This window comes from Dama dama, chromosome 6 (genome assembly GCF_033118175.1).
Source record: "Dama dama isolate Ldn47 chromosome 6, ASM3311817v1, whole genome shotgun sequence".
Classification (NCBI taxonomy): Eukaryota; Metazoa; Chordata; class Mammalia; order Artiodactyla; family Cervidae; genus Dama; species Dama dama.
Window position 1 is genome coordinate 42,325,988 of NC_083686.1, and position 16,447 is coordinate 42,342,434.

At 37.9% G+C, this 16,447-nt stretch overlaps 1 long non-coding RNA gene across 3 annotated transcripts in view; it reads right to left on the reverse strand.

Annotated features, from left to right (window-relative positions):
• LOC133058851 (uncharacterized) overlaps positions 1-16,447 on the reverse strand; it is a 366,659-nt gene that overhangs the window by 110,472 nt on the left and 239,740 nt on the right. For 2 of the 3 annotated variants that reach the window (XR_009693405.1, XR_009693401.1), the window contains one exon: positions 11,869-12,257. The exons of the other annotated variant lie outside the window; for it this stretch is intronic. This is a non-coding gene — a long non-coding RNA (uncharacterized LOC133058851). Of the gene's footprint in view, positions 1-11,868; positions 12,258-16,447 lie in introns of those variants that run through there. 3 annotated transcript variants of the gene reach the window in all.

Sequence of the window (16,447 nt, forward strand, 5' to 3'; positions counted from 1 at the left end):
AACAAAGGTGATAGCAGGAGACAAAGCTAGAGAGGAAACCATGAATTTTATCATTGAGGGTTCTGAATATGAAGCCAAGAAGAGGCTGCTTTAGAGTAAGAATTCATTGGAAGATGGCAGAGGATAGAAGGGATAAAACCAGTTACAAGGTGATCAAATAAAAAAATTACAAAGGGGACTAATGTAGTAGAATGGCAATGGAAATAAAAGGACAGATAAATAGCAAGACTTGACTGATTGGATGGAAGGGCAAGACATTATAGGAAAAATCAAAGATAATAAGCAGCTTAGTTGTTTGAATAAGTAGAGATGCCATTTACAGAACTGTGGAAGAAGAAGCAGACTCAGAAGTAAGGGTGCAGTGGGAGATGAGGAGAGAATTAGAGGTACATGACATTGAACTGGTAATGTCCTGTAGGCCGCAGGATGTCTTATTCACTAGGGCCATTTTCATAAAAGGTGGCAGATGTCGATCAAGTTAGCTTTAACCAAAAGCAAACTTCACTGTAAATGTATGGGGATGGGATGTAACTGTACCTCAGCAAATAGATGATTCAGAGACCTAATGCCTCAGGACACTGGACATTTCTCTCATTCATTTTTTTAACTTTAAAAAAACTATTTAATATTGAGATATAACTCATATAAGAATAAATTTCATAATACCTGATTTATAGACTGTCCATCTCTACATATATGGTCTATATGAGAGTATATATAGTTGCCTGCAACTTCCAAACTTTGAACCCTACAATTAGAGGATGTCTAAAATATTTAATAAATTGGGCCAACCAATAAAATAGAGCCCTTATGTGACACTAGATGCATTCGAGATAACAACCACCCTAACTTCAGCCCCAGATCTCAAAGAGAGGCTGTCCTAACTCCCAGTCACAAATCTAAACATCTCAGGACACAAATTTATGGTCCAAGCTTGAGTGAAACACTCGCTCCTGGAAATACTGGCTGTGGAACTGGGAAAGGTCACACAGTAATACAACCTCAACATACAGTTAGAAAGGGAGAGTCATTCCTGCAAACTGGATCCTCTGCAGAAAAACCCTTAGATGATTACTACAGACATCTAAGTGTGCTAAGGAGAAAGGTCTACTTTTGGAGCCATCAGCATATGGATGAAAATGATACCGTGGGAGAAGACAGAGATCATTCAGAGAAAATGTGTCTAGAAGGACTAGAAGGCCAAAGGAGGTTTAATGGGGAGAGAAAAAGGTGACTTGATGGAAACTAAAAAAGAATGACTAAAGGGGTAGGAGGTAGACCAGAAAAATAAGAGCACTTTCATTAAAGAATATGTTGTTAAGCCAGTGGACGAAAGGGATTCAAGATGGTGAAGCTCTGTGTAAAATGTTGCAGAGAAGTCAAACGTCTGGGAATGAGCAAGAAGAGATCTTTGCAAGCTAAAACAAGAGCAGTTTCGATAGCACTGCAGGGACATGAGCAAGATTGTTGAGGGTGGAGGTGTGAGTGGAAAGTGAGAAAGTGATGACAGCATGTTACTGTCATACCTCAGAGGCAACTGGAAGCTCCTAATACACATAATAGCATTTTTGTGTATGTAGATATATGACTAGTGAAATTTGTCACAGCTCTGTGATTGCTTTTATTCACAGTATTTGACACCTTGAATCATGAATTCTGGTTTTATACCATGTTTTATGCAAATGAGAACTTCTTGGGCTTATGTTCATCATGAATAAAAAAAAAAAAATCTTTTTTTTTCCCACCAAAGCAATTAAACTATGGAAAAAGTATATAAGCACCATGTGTAGTAAGATCATAAAATGTTCATTAAAATAATCATACCTTATATTACTACAGTATATTACAATTCTCTGTGCATTTTTACTGTTATACCTCATTTTATAAACTGTTTCTAAGTGGTCAAGAACTCTTCCTTCTAAGCAACCTAAATTAAGCCAAATACCATAAGGCATTCCTCCAATAATCAGCCCACTGACAAGATAAGATGCCTAAACACACAATAGTTATTGATGGCTAGAATTTGATACAAACCACTTATTCAAAGGGAGGATGACATTTTCTCAGGTAACAAACTTCTGTTTCTATGCAACAAGTCAAACAGACCAAAATAATGCTGTGGGGGTTTTAAAATTCAGAATTTAACTCCTCAAAATTGTTTATGGCCTGGTAATTTTAAACTTCATAACCCCTTTTCATTTTTCTCAAGACTGCAGGATCAAATTTCTCCAACAATTTTCAGCTAAAATGATATGCATATGGAATAAGCAGAAACCAAGTTGAAAAATTAAATACTCCCCAGCGCATCAAGCAAAGTCCAGTTTACCCAAATCCAGAATATCCAAAACTCCTAATGTATGCCTGAAAACATTCTGAGACTGGTAGGTAGATGAGAAGTTATGAATAACTGGAAAAATCCTTTCTCAAAAGTCACAGGAAATCCTGTCAACTCAATACAATTCATTTATCTATTTACTCCATGCCTAATAAGCAAATGCTCAGAGGCTCAATTCTCTACTGCTTCAAAGATGATGGTATCCACAGTAAGAGAAACTTCTGCATAAAGGAAGTTCTTTCAGTAGCAACTAAGTTTTCTGGACCACTAAGTTGTGTTGTTGTTAACCCTAATGTAATAGGTTAGAGACTTTTTGCATGCATGCCTGCTCAGTAGTGTTCAATTCTTTGCAACCTCGTAGACTGTAGCCCACCAGGCTCTTCTATCCATGGAATTTTCTAGGCGAGAATATTGGAGTGGGTTGCCATTTCTTACTCCATTAGATCTTCCCAACCCAAGGATCAAACCTGCATCTTTTGTGTCTCCTGCATTGGCAGGATTCTCTACCACTGGGTCACCTAGTACTTGACACTAAAAATAGCATTGTCTTATACACAGTCTGATTTAAATCCAGATTATTTAGCTGATTTAAATCCAGATTATTAATTAGTCTGAGATCAATTTTGTCTAAGGTATTAGATCTTAGAGAGAATTACAGTCTCAACCAAGTCAAGTCCCTTGAAGTAGATGTGATTAAAAGTGCATCACTGTGTGTGTGTGTTAGTTGCTCAGTCATGTCTGACTCATGTGATCACATGAACTGTAGGCCCCCAGGTCCTCTGTCCATGGAATTCTCCAGGTAAGCATACTGGAGTGGGTAGCCACTCCCTTTCCCAGGAGATCTTCCCAACTCAGGGATCAAGCCCAGTTCTTCTGTATTGCAGGCAGATTCTTTACCACTTGAGCCACCAGGGAAGCCCAGTGCATCACTGAGGCAACAGGAAAATATTTCTAATCATCAAGTGCAGAGGTTTAAGTATATACTCAACAGGCATAATTAGGCCTTGGGCATAAGTAAAACATCGCAGAATCAAATATTATTCCCCTTTGAGGAACAACAGCAAAAAAGATAGTGTAACACAAAGGCTGCTGAACACTTGCAGATTTGGAATTAATCCAACTTTGAGTCAAGGCCACATGACGCATTGAAGTAAACAGAATCATTTTTATTTTTTTTTTGAATGGTATACATACTTTCAATCTCTGGAGATCCCTGGTATTCCTCTGATCTCAGACTGCGCCCCAGAGGCATAAACAATTCAGATAAATTGATTCATTGATGTTCAAGATAACAACCACTGTAGATTTATCTTAGCAGAGATGATAATTACATCTCAATTTATGTTAAGGCTAGTATCCCTGAGAAACTGTAGGGTTTGCATCATAGGTTTTCCACCTTTGTAGTTCTTTGGCATTGCTCATAATGTGAATACTTAACACTTGACACATATCCACAAAGTTCTGAGCAGTGCCAAAAAAATATAGTCAATCCTGAAGGGAAGAAATAGTGACATAAGTACAAGGTTAGCTGAGTTTTTCCTAGTGAACACACAGAGGTTTATACATAGGCAGAAGCCCTAACTCCCTACGTTAAAAAAAAAACAAAAAAAAAAAAACTGGGTTATCATGTGACCTTGTAGCTGGGGCTAGAATGGGGGGGAAGAGACGAGGAAACAAACAGGGAAAAGACGTTCTTCCAAAGAGTGGCCTGGAGGAGCTCTGCAAATACATAACTGAGGAGTGTGCACTGGGAGAGGCAACGGCAGCCCATTGCAGTACTCTTGCCTGGAAAATCCCATGGACGGAGGAGCCTGGTAGGCTGCGGTCCATGGGGTTGTGAAGAGTCGGACACGACTGAAGTGTGCACTGAGTTATGTGTCAGGAGGATTCACAGAAGACCTGCATTTGCTTCAGCCGAGCCAGTCAGCAAAGACGTGGAGGCAGGGAAGCTTAAGAGGAGAGCAAGAAGTCTACATAGGTTGCTGTGGAAGGTGATAAAATGTCTTCCTAATGGATGATCAGCAAATCACCACCAGATTTCAAAGATCCTAGAATGATTGTGGCTCATAAGCAATGGGGAGCCAATGAGTACTTTTCAGCAGAGGATCATAGCTTAGTTCTACCAAGGGAATTGTGGTTAAAGATCATGGAAGGAGCAGATTTGAAGGTCAAGAGAAGTTCACTTTAGGATATGCTAAATTACAGATGGTTTTTAAGGGCGATTTGACACCCTTATGCCTTTATGAAAAATATTCTAAATTAAGAGCTTCTAAGGCTTTCAGCCATTTGCTTCCACCTGGGGAAAATGTAATCTCCGGTTCTGATCTACTTGAAGCTTAGTTTTTCAGTCTGCTCAAGCAAAAATCAACTCAACTGAAAGAGAAAAATATGATAAAGTGGCTACTTGGCTGAACTGACCTATCAATTAATTCTAAACAGTCAACCAAGCAGTACCATTCAGTCTAGAGACTTATCTCTTCAAGACTATAAGGGAAAAAGAGTCAAGACCTGGTCCTCCAAGGTTGCTCTTCTAAAGGATGAAATAATGCTTTTATCAAACAATTAGATCTCTCAGCAAAATCAATTACTGATGGTATCCCAGATTCCTGGGAGAACCGCATCGTAAAAGGCAGTTCTTTGTAAGTTGTCAAGGGCAAGGGCAGAGCAGTTTAAAATCTTTTGATAACCATAGTGGTCACTAATGCATGCTTTACAAAATGAAATGCTTTGATCTTTATATTTTCTGAGGAAATGAAAATTTATAGCAAAGAGATGATCTATTTTTTAGGATGAATGCATTCATTTTATGATTCAAGAAGAGATTCCAGTATTGTTTTTCAAAAGGTATGGTAGCATGAGTGATTCTTCAGTCTTATATTTCCTTTTTTATATAAGGAAAAAGGTTTTGAAAGAACACATTTCCAAATACAAAATTCTTATTGTCAGGTTGAGGAGACACGGTTTCCTGTGATTTTAGAAACACTGCACACTTGTGGGGAACATGAAACTCCAACTTCCTTAATTGGATGAAAATATTTCTTTCTTGTAAATATAAAGTCAATTTCTGATACAACCTTATGATCTTCCTTATTTTTTGTACAAATCTTAACTTTTAGGTATAAGAGATTATCTTCCATTTACTTTTGTCTTGATAATTGAAAGTGGAAAGCATGCTTTAATTGAAAAAGTGATTCCCAGTGGGAAGAAATGCCTTGTTCTGCTGAAACTTGCTGTGGATTTGGTGTCAGATCCTACAGTTCCGAAAGAAATTGCTCCCCTAATTAATAATTTCCATCTCAAAACTAGAAAATATTGGTAGTTTTTTTAAGTCACATCTAAGCAATTTAAACTAACTTAAAGCTGTTCAAAAATTGATGCTTCAGAAAGAAAATGGAAAGAATTAGGTTTAACAATGTAAGAAGGGATTCAAATCAAGATGTTTTGTTTTAGCAAACAGAAAACTAACTTTAAAAAAAAAAAGGAATATTAATATCTTTAAGCAATTCTTAGACTCCATTTTTCACCAAGCATTCTATAGGCCCAAACATTCCTTATTATGTTATACTCAGCCACTTCATGAATATTTTTATTTAATGCCTATATCCAGAGTCATTTCTGCTTCTGAGTTCAGTTCAGTTCAGTTGCTCAGTCATGTCTGACTTTTTGAGACCCCACGAACCCCAGTACGCCAGGCCTCCCTGTCCATCACCAACTCCCGGAGTCCACCCAAAGCCTTGTCCATTGAGTTGGCCATCCAACCATCTCATCCTCTGTCATCCCCTTCTCCTCCCACCTTCAATCTTTCCCAAAATCAGGGTCTTTTCAAATAAGTCAGCTCTTCACATCAGGTGGCCAAAGTAATGGAGTTTCAGCTTCAGCATCAGTCCTTCCAATGAACACCTAGGACTGATATCCTTTAGGATGGACTGGCTGGATCTCCTTGCAGTCCAAGGGACTGTCAAGAGTCTTCTCCAACAACACAGTTCAAAAGCATCCATTTTTCAGCGCTCAGCTTTCTTCACAGTCCAACTCTCATATCCATACATGACCACTGGAAAAACCATAGCCTTGACTAGACGGACCTTTGTTGGCAAAGTAATGTCTCTGCTTTTAATATGCTATCTAGGTTGGTCATAACTTTTCTTCCAAGGAATAAGCATCTTTTAATTTCATGGCTGCAATCACCATCTGCAGTGATTTTGGAGCCCAGAAAAATAAAGTCAGCCACTGTTTCCACTGTTTCCCCATCTGTTTGCCATGAAGTGAAAGGACTGGATGCCATGATCTTAGTTTTCTGAATGTTGAGCTTTAAGCCAACTTTTTCACTCTCCTCTTTCACTTTCATCAAGAGGCTCTTTAGTTCTTCTTCACTTTCTGCCATAAGGGTGGTGTCATCTACATATCTGAGGTTATTGATATTTCTCCCAGCAATCTTGATCCCAGCTTGTGCTTCTTCCAGCCCAGGGTTTCTCATGATGTACTCTGCACATAAGTTAAATAACAGGGTGAGAATATACAACCTTGATGTACTCCTTTTCCCATTTGGAACTAGTCTGTTGTTCCATGTCCAGTTCTAACTGTTGCTTCCTGACACACAAACAGGTTTCTCAAGAGGCAGGTCAGGTGGTCTGGTATTCCCATCTCTTGAAGAATTTTCCACAGTTTATTGTGACCCACACAGTCAAAGGCTTTGGCATAGTCAATAAAGCAGAAATAGATGTTTTTTAGAACTCTCTTGCTTTTTTGATGATCCAGAATTTGTTGGCAATTTGATCTCTGGTTCCTCTGCCTTTTCTAAAACCAGCTTGAACATCTGGAAGTTCATGGTTCATGTATTGCTGAAGCCTGGCTTGGAGAATTTTGAGCATTAATTTACTAGTGTGTGAGATGAGTGCAATTATGCAGTAGTTTGAGCATTCTTTGGCATTGCCTTTCTTTGGGATTGGAATGAAAACTGGCCTTTTCCAGTTCTGTGGCCACTGCTGAGTTTTCCAAATTTGCTGGCATATTGAGTGCAGCACCTTCACAGCATCATCTTTCAGGATTTGAAATAGCTCAACTGGAATTCCATCACCTCTACTAGCTTTATTCATAGTAATGCTTCCTCAGGCCCATTTGACTTCACATTCCAGGATGTCTGGCTCTAGGTGAGTGATCACACCATAGTGATTATCTGGGTCGTGAAGATCTTTTTTGTATAGTTCTTCTGTGTATTCTTGCCACCTCTTCTTAATATCTTCTGCTTCTGTTAGGTCCCTACCATTTCTGTCCTTTATTGAGCCCATCTTTGCATGAAATGTTCCCTTGGTATCTCTAGTTTTCTTGAAGAGATCTCTAGTCTTTCCCATTCTATTGTTTTCCTCTATTTCTTTGCATTGATCACTGAGGAAGGCTTTCTTATCTCTCCTTGCTTTTCTTTGAAACTCTGCATTCAAATGGGAACTGTTTCTGAGGTGGCTCTCAATATTAAATGTTAGAGCCAATTTAATCCAAACAATCTGCTCTCTAAAATTTATTTCACAAGACCGATTATCTGAGTACTATAAGAGAAGTAGTACAAGAAGAGATTGATCTGTCTTTTTAAGTTACTTTATTAGGAGCATTTTATTTTGTGTGTGTGTGTGTGTGAGCTGAGAACATATATTTTTCTTCCTTTGCCTCCTCATTGCTAACAGTTGTTTTGTCAGCCTCTAAAAATGTCAGCACAGTTGTCATTGCTTTTGTTTGTTGATAAAGTTAATATATATATATGTGTGTGTGTGTGTATATATATATGTAAAGTTAGCATATATTTCTTTAAGCCTACATTACTAGGATATCTAGCTTACAAATCCTTAGGACAAAGAGTTACATAAAGCCTTTAAAAATTTATTCTAAAAATTATCAAAACATAGATTAGTGAAATTAATCTTGAACCATCTGAATCAGGATAGAAAAGTTCCTTGAGAACAGGGTCATTTCTATAGCTTCAATGTTGAATATTCCTTGCCTGCCCCAAAGTTTCATTCAGAGTGAGTATCCTTTTTATATGATGGAGTTTTGTGTCTAACCATGAAATTGTGTGTTGATTTATGAATTATTTCTGTGTGTGAACCATAAATTACAGAATTTCAAACCCCAGTGTTTAAGTTTGTAAGACAGTTTCATTTTGAAGGCACACAACAAAATTCTTTTGGGTGAAATGAACTATTAGGAAATTATAACTTAATATTAATTTCCACCTATAAAACAATGTATATTGCAGTCCCTTAGCAGAAGAGACCATCAAATAATTACCAATATTTTCCAAATCTGACATCAAAGAATTATGAAAACTATTCCACACTGTATATTAAAGAAATAAAAAACCTCTTGTCATCTTTAGCCACTTACATATTCATGCAAGAGTACTACTAGTATTGCATCTCTTGCTTACTTTATTTCTTAATTATTTAGGTTGAACAGAGCAAATAAAATATTTTCCATAAAAAATATATACTTCATTATTTATCCATATCAATAGAAAATTTCAGAGACAACCATGTACAGTGCAAAATTTTAAAACCTATTTTTATATTTAGTAAAAAACACTTCAATTTCCTTATCAGTCACATTAACTGACTTCATGCCTTTCATATGATAAAGTATATGAAAAAGCCTTATATTTAATATCTTAAAACTGATCACATATAGAAAATAGTTACAGTTACAAGGAAAACCTGGAACAGACTTATCCATTCTATAAAATAAGAGTCTCCTTGGTTGATAAAGTATGTTTTATCAAAACTTACTTTATTGACACTGAAATAATTAAATTTCAAAAAAGTCAACAAAATTGCAGCTAAAACATTTAGCATGAAAAGCCACTAATTACTTATTTTCTTTGTTACAACATGTAGGACAATGCTGGAATACGCAGAGCAGTCGTGCTATGGATGTACCCATTGTCTCTGTAATTGAAGTTCCAGGCAGAGCACCATCAAGAGCGTATTTATGACATAATCCTACTGGTCCACAAACAGAGAGTACAATGAACTATTGCATACCTTGTTGTTCTTTTTTGGCATTCACTTTGCTCTTATTTCTCAATTGATAAAGGGGTTGATGGTTTCCTGGCTAGACATGGTAGATGTCTGAATCCTGTAAGACAACTGGAACCAATTTATCACTGGGCAGAAGCATCTTCCACTAATGGAAATGGCAGATGTCCAGCCTACCCTTCCAGCAATGTAAGTAGCTAACTTTTGTCGGTACAAGGTGTTGAGAATGATAGCAGTGTTTAGATGTGTATGTTTTAACAGCAGCTCCTGCTTTATTGTGAGACTACACGGCAACAATTCTTCTGGAAAAGGGTAATTGTGAAAAGTTTCTGGTTAAAAAAAAATAAGGATGAGTTTGTCATTGTGAGTAATGCAGTGGGGGAAAATATGTAAATGGAATCCAAATATAGCGAGGAATTTAGCGAATTTTCAAAATAAGTAGGAAGGATATATACTCAGCATACTAGAGTGAAAAAAATCATGGGCTCCAACTGACCAACATTTGAAATCCCTACCATTTTCTAATTGTATAAATCTGAGCAGGCTATTGAAACCCTCAGTCTTGGGGGAGAGGATTGTTTATTTTGACTTAACAACAATATAACTGTCAAAGCAAAGCAGACTGTTGTGAGAATTAAATTAAGTAACACATAGCAGAGTGCCTGACAAATACTTGATACGCACTGAACAAGAGAGTCCCCTGTAACACTACTTCAAATAGACCTACTGTCTGCCTCAACTTAGTGTATTATTCAGTGCTTCCCAGGTTTCATAGGGAGAGAGAGGAAACACTGATTCTGCTTTCCATATAAGAACGGCATACAAATATGCAACAGTGGGAAATCCCTTAGCCCACACAGATCAACTGGCTTAGCTAAGGTTGTGTCCACTGCTGAAAGTCAGATGTGTCTAGTCATGTCTAGTGGACCAGAGGGCAGTCCAACCAAGAGAAGTTTATATGGGAGCTGTTGCTCATTGCTGAGGCTGTGATGAGTCTGGGGATGAACAAGCATTGACTTGGTAAAGGAGGTCTGTCAGGTCACCTTGCCTGGGGGCTGGAGAGATTCATGGACGGTCATTTATTCCACGGAGACAGAGGAAGGCATAATGAACTGACCTGATGACAAAACCAGGGATGGGAATGTCCATTCACTGTAGCTACCAGTCAAACCTACCTGTTGACTGGGCCCATGAATATGCCGGGTTTCTATCTGAGAGAGAGAAAAATCTCTAATTAAAAACTGAGAGGGTTTTCTGACATTGTACAATGGCGATGAACAAGAGCAGTATAGAAATTCTGAAACAGTCTGACAAAGAGGAAAGAGACATTCCCTCCCAATCCATCAAGGACCCTGCACAATTGGGTACTTCAAGGCCGGTAATGCATCAATGTCGGTACCTGAGCCAACACTGACAATACCCTCTGAAACCCCAGGATCTGGTGGGAAAGCAGCAGGCCTGGACGGAAGGATAGTCATGGCAGGCTGGGGACCTGCCTCCCCCTGGAGCTTCTATATCAAATGTTGGAGCAAGAGATAAGAACATTCTTGCTATCATTTCATTATTATAGCCTCATCTCTAAATCCAGGTTGGTAAAGTCTAGGAAAATGGGGATTTTATTTTACAATGTGCTTCAAGTTTGATATTATTATATAGCATTATCTAGTATTCTTACCTGGAAAATTCCATGGACAAAGGAGCGTGGTAGGCTACAGTCCATGGGGGTCACAGAAAGTTGGACAAGACTGAGTGACTGAACACACAGTTAAACTGAAAGCCCTTTAAAAAAAATTATTAAAGTATAGTTGATTTACAATGTTGTGCCAATCTTTGTTGTACAGAAAAGTGGCTCAGTTATACACATGTAGACATTCTTTTTAAAATATTCTTTTTCATTATGGTTTATTGTAGGATAGTGAATATATTTCCCTGTGCTATGCAGTAGGACCTTATTTGCCTAGCCCTTCATTTAAAGTACCCCAAACACTATTATACAATTGTTACTTAACATCATAGAATTTTGTTTTTCTAAAAAGCCAGTAAAAGTAAAATAGACTTTTATGGGGGTAAAGTAAAAGTCTATTTTACTCAGCAAAGAATCTGAATTCAAGAAATGCAAAGTATTTTACTAGTGAGAAGAGCATAACCCACGCTTTTCTGATTGTCATCCAGCAAGCTGTCAACTAAACAGTACAGATTTTCAAAATGAATATTTTTAATCAGGAGCTCAAAGCTCAGCAATTAGCCCTTTCTGGTGGGGTTTTGTTTGTTAATTCTGAGGGTGCAACCCTCAAAGTGAATTTATTAATTTTTACAGCATATTTGTGTTTACAGTATCAGTCATTCACTCTAACAAGTCTTGCACGTGAAGGATGCAAGTGCACAAGTACTTCAGGCAGCCTTTGGATTACTCCTGCCTTATGTTTTATTCAGTCAATCAACTTGGCTGCCATTCTGTATTCCTAAAATATGAAGATGTACAGAGATCCCGTAGGCAGCTGAGAAGGGTCCCCACCCCCTTATCCCCAGGATGTATCAGCAAAGAATTGACTCAAACCAAGAAGCCTCATATCCTTTAAGCCCTTTAAAGTCATAGGGTGGCATTTCTCATAGTGTCAGGAGCCTCTGGAACATGCTGAATTAGCAGTACAATTTAATGAGGATTAGGCTAATTTGACAGAAGATGTAGAACACATTTTCCATATCTCCTCACTGTAGTTTCAATCTGATATCCAGTGGCTAAAGGTGAAGGAAGGAGTGACCTTTACCAGCAGCTTTGAGTCTCCAAGTTGACAGGGCAGAATTGCTCCTCTTCAGATGTCAGAGTAACCACGATGCATGATGTTGATGGGGGTCAAATTGCCCAAGATATATATTTTCATTCACCTCCTTAGAGATTGAACCTGACAAAACCGTAATAGCTTATTGAGTTCCAAATGACAATGACATACGGGGTATTTTCAAGCACTTTTATTTTTCTTATTTCCTGACTGGTTAGAAAAGAAAGCCATTATCCCACAAAATAATAATTTTGTGATGTTTCAAAATAATTTTTTCACAGCATGTAATTTTATAATACAGTAGTGAGCCTCTCGATGCATTGTATGGACATAGAATGTTATAGCCAACATATGTATAAAATTTATGGTTGCTTTTCCACAAATTTAACTAGATCTCTCTGGAGCTTCTTTTATATAAACAAGCATCATGAAAATAGATCAAGGGCCAGCAAACTTTCTCTGTAAAGGACCAGAGAGCAGATAGTTTCAGCTTTCAGACTCTAAGGTCTCCCTTGTAACTACTTAACTCTGCTCTTGTAGAGCAAAAGCAGCCATGTGTGTGCATGCTAAGTCATTTCAGTCATGTCTGACCCTTTGCAACCCTTTGGACTGCAGCCCATCAGGTTCCTCTATCCATAGGATTCTGCAGGCAAGAATACTGGAGGGGGTTTTCATGCCCTCCTCCAGGGGATCTTCCCGACCCAGGGACTGAAGCCAAGTCTCATGTCTCCTGTGTTGGCAGGTGGGTTCTTTACCATTACCACCACCTGGGAAACCAGTCATAGACATGATCCAAACAAATAAGTGTGACTTTGTTCCAATAAAACTTTATGGACACTAAAATTTGATTTTATATAACATTTATATATCATGAAACATTCTTTTGATTTTTTTCAATCATTTAAGACTGTGAATACCATTCATAGCTCATAAGCCATACAACCAGCCCATGGGGTGGGCCTAGTTTAGTCCAAGGGTAATATCTAGATATTAAGTTTTTAAAAAATATTCTGAACCTTACTCTGGTTTCAAATTCTCCAAGCTTTACATAACATTTAATGATACTGACATTTATAAAATGTATCATACTGAGTATTTATAAAATGTGTTAACCTACTGACACCTAGGGCCTGGAGAAATACTAGGTATGTCTCAAATTTAATGTACATATGAATCACCTGGAGATCTTATTAAAATGCATATTTTGATCCAGTAAGTCTGAGGTGGAACTCAGATCCTACATTTCAAACAAATGATGCCCATGCTTTTGGTCTATGATCCACTCTTTGAATGGCACCGCTTAGAAGATATACAATTAAAATTCAACCAAATTTTTAAAGGTAAAGCAATTAAATCAAATAATAAGTATTTACTGAGTATCTACTACATGTCCACTTGATACCAAGGAAGATTCAGAAAAATACAGAAAATATAACCTTTTCCCACAAGGAGCTTACAATCAAGATAGTATTGTGTAGTACGTTAATTGCTCAGTAGCGTCTGACTCTTTGCGACCCCATGGACTGTAGCCCGCCAGACTCCTCTATCCATGGAATTCTCCAGGCAAGAATACCAGAGTGGGTTGCCATCCCCTTCTCCAGCAGATCTTCCCAACCCAGGAATCAAACCCAGGTCTTCTGCGCTGCAGGCAGATTCTTTATCCTCTGAGCCACCAGGGAAGCCCACAACCAAGATTAACATACATGAAACAAACATAAAGAAAATGAACTAAATTAAAGAGACTTTAAGTGAAAAGGCAATTCAGAAAAAAAAACAGAAGGACATGTGAAATCCAACAGAGCACAAGCAAATAGGTAAGCTTTGACCCGAACCACAAAGAGCAAACAGTGAAAAAGGAAGGGAAAGCTTAGGACACCACTACTAAAGTTATGAAAGCAGATATGCTGTGGTCTAGAAATGGTAACCCACTCCAGTATTCTTGCCTGGAGAATCTCAGGGACAGAAGAGCCTGTTGGGCTGCTGTCTATGGGGTTGCACAGAGTTGGACACGACTAAAGCGACTTAGCAGCAGAAACTGACAAAATAGATGTGGGAAGCCATCTGGTTGGAACAGGTGACATCTGAAGTTATTACTTAGGTTATATGTTTCTTTTAGGTGACTTGGGGAACTGTTAATGAAAATGATGGGAGGTTTGCCAAACCAAAACATCTCTTGGTGTCACCCTATACCTTGTAGAAAATCTCCTAAAGGTTTGGCATCTTTCAAAGAATTTTCCTTTGGGAACACAATTAGTTATCCTTTGAAGTTATGGCTTTAGCTGTTTACTGTGGGAAATTACATACTTTGAGTTTTCCGTGCTAAGTATATTTATCAGAGCTGCCTTTCATAATAAGAAGGGATTTAAGTATTACTCTGTCACTTAAGCAAATTTTGCCTGAAAACCCACTTTTAGAAGCTGTTTATATTTAGATTAAGACCACATTTCTCAAACTTGGGCTGCCCAGCAGTATGCAGACAGCATGGAAACTCAAGGGGAAAAAATAATGCATCTTATAGAGGGCCAAGTTCATTGATTTAGTGAAGATGAAAATTAAACAACTGTAAACAAAAAATATTATTCTCGTAGTAAACTAACAATGGGCTTACTATGAAATAGACTGCAAAATCCACGATTTCTTTCCATATGATAAATTGTTTCAAAGAAATATGGAGCTTGAGCCTAGAGCTTTGGGCTCCACTTTAAGAGGTTATAAAGGTATAAGTTCACTTTCCTTAATCTTAAACAGTTCTTTGGTTTAAAAAGAAAAAGTTTGAAAAGATTTTAATTGATGTCCACCTCTGAGTACTGTACAGCAGTTAAAGATGAGGCACCAGATTTGGCTGAATCTTAAAAAACATCCCATAAGTGAAAAGGCATGAAAACAAATGAGAACTAGTAGATAGTATACTGTTTGCATGAATTATTAATAAAATACTTGCAAATAAAACAAAAATACATATTTGACAAAAATATAAACAGAAAGATATGCATTAAATACATTAGAGTGGTTCCTATTGGAGTGTGGGAAATGAAAATAGAAAGCAACTAAACAAATAAGTAAATTAGAGAGAACTTGCATGTATAATAAATTGAATATTATAATTAAATCAAACTTCTGCACTTAAGGCTCAGAACAATTAATGGGTTAAGGCATCCTCAACCATAAAGCATTTCTTTTTAAATGAAGATGCTTTGGATATCTGATATTAAATCTTTAACATCTAGGCAAGAATTAATTATCAGAGCAAGATAATAACAAGGAAAAAATAGAGATAAGAGGGAAAGAGAGAGAAGGCAAAACAATAATTAAAATTTATTTCATACTTGATATTTCCCTAGCATTTGGGCCAAGCCTTTTACATGCATGAGCTGAGGTAAATACTATTATTATCCCCAGTTGACAGATGAGGAAACTGAGGCTTGGAGAGGTCTAGAAAGGCGCTTGGTGATATCACCCAGTTTGTAAGAGGCAGGCAGTTTTCAGACCTTGATCTGCCTCACCTTTGATAGCTTTGATAGGTGGAGTCAGACTCCTAACCATTACTACACACTGCTTAGCATGAAAAATCTGAGGGTAGCCTGAGGTCAGGATTCAGTTGGGTGTAGATACTGACCCAGTATGGGGAAAGACTTGCTAAAGAAAGAGGGGAAAGAAGAAAGGTGGGGGAGATATGGGAATGCACTGAAGAAAATTACACCTTTCACAACTTAGTTCTTAGCCACTCTTTAAAGTTTACCATTGTTTTTCAGATTCACCTACTATTTATCTGCAGCAATTTATGAACAATTAAACATCATTATTTTCCCTTCTGCCATTTAGTTGAGAAAATAGGTTGTTAGTTTGTTGTTCTTAAAGCAATGTTTTTGAGATAGTTCTTGCACCTAACACTAGAAGTGCCACTTGCCTGACCTATAGTTTTATTGTTTGACCCTCAAGAAGCCTTGAAAAATAGCTGAGCACCGAAGAATTGGTGCTTTTGAACTGTGGTGTTGCAGAAGACTGCTGAGAGTCCCTTGGACAGCAAGGAGATCAAACTAGTCAATCCCAGAGGAAATCAGTCCTGAATATTCCTTGGAAGGACTAATGCTGATGCTGAAACTCCAATACTTTAGCCACCTGATGCGAAGAACTGACTCACTAGAAAAGACCCTGAGGCTGAGAAAGATTGAAGGCGGGAGGAGAAGGGGGCAACAGAGGATGAGATGGTTGGATGGCATCACTGACTCAATGGATATGAATTTGAGTAAGCTCCGGGAGTTGCTGATAGACAAGGAAGCCTTGCGTGCTGCAGTCCATGGGGTTACAAAGAG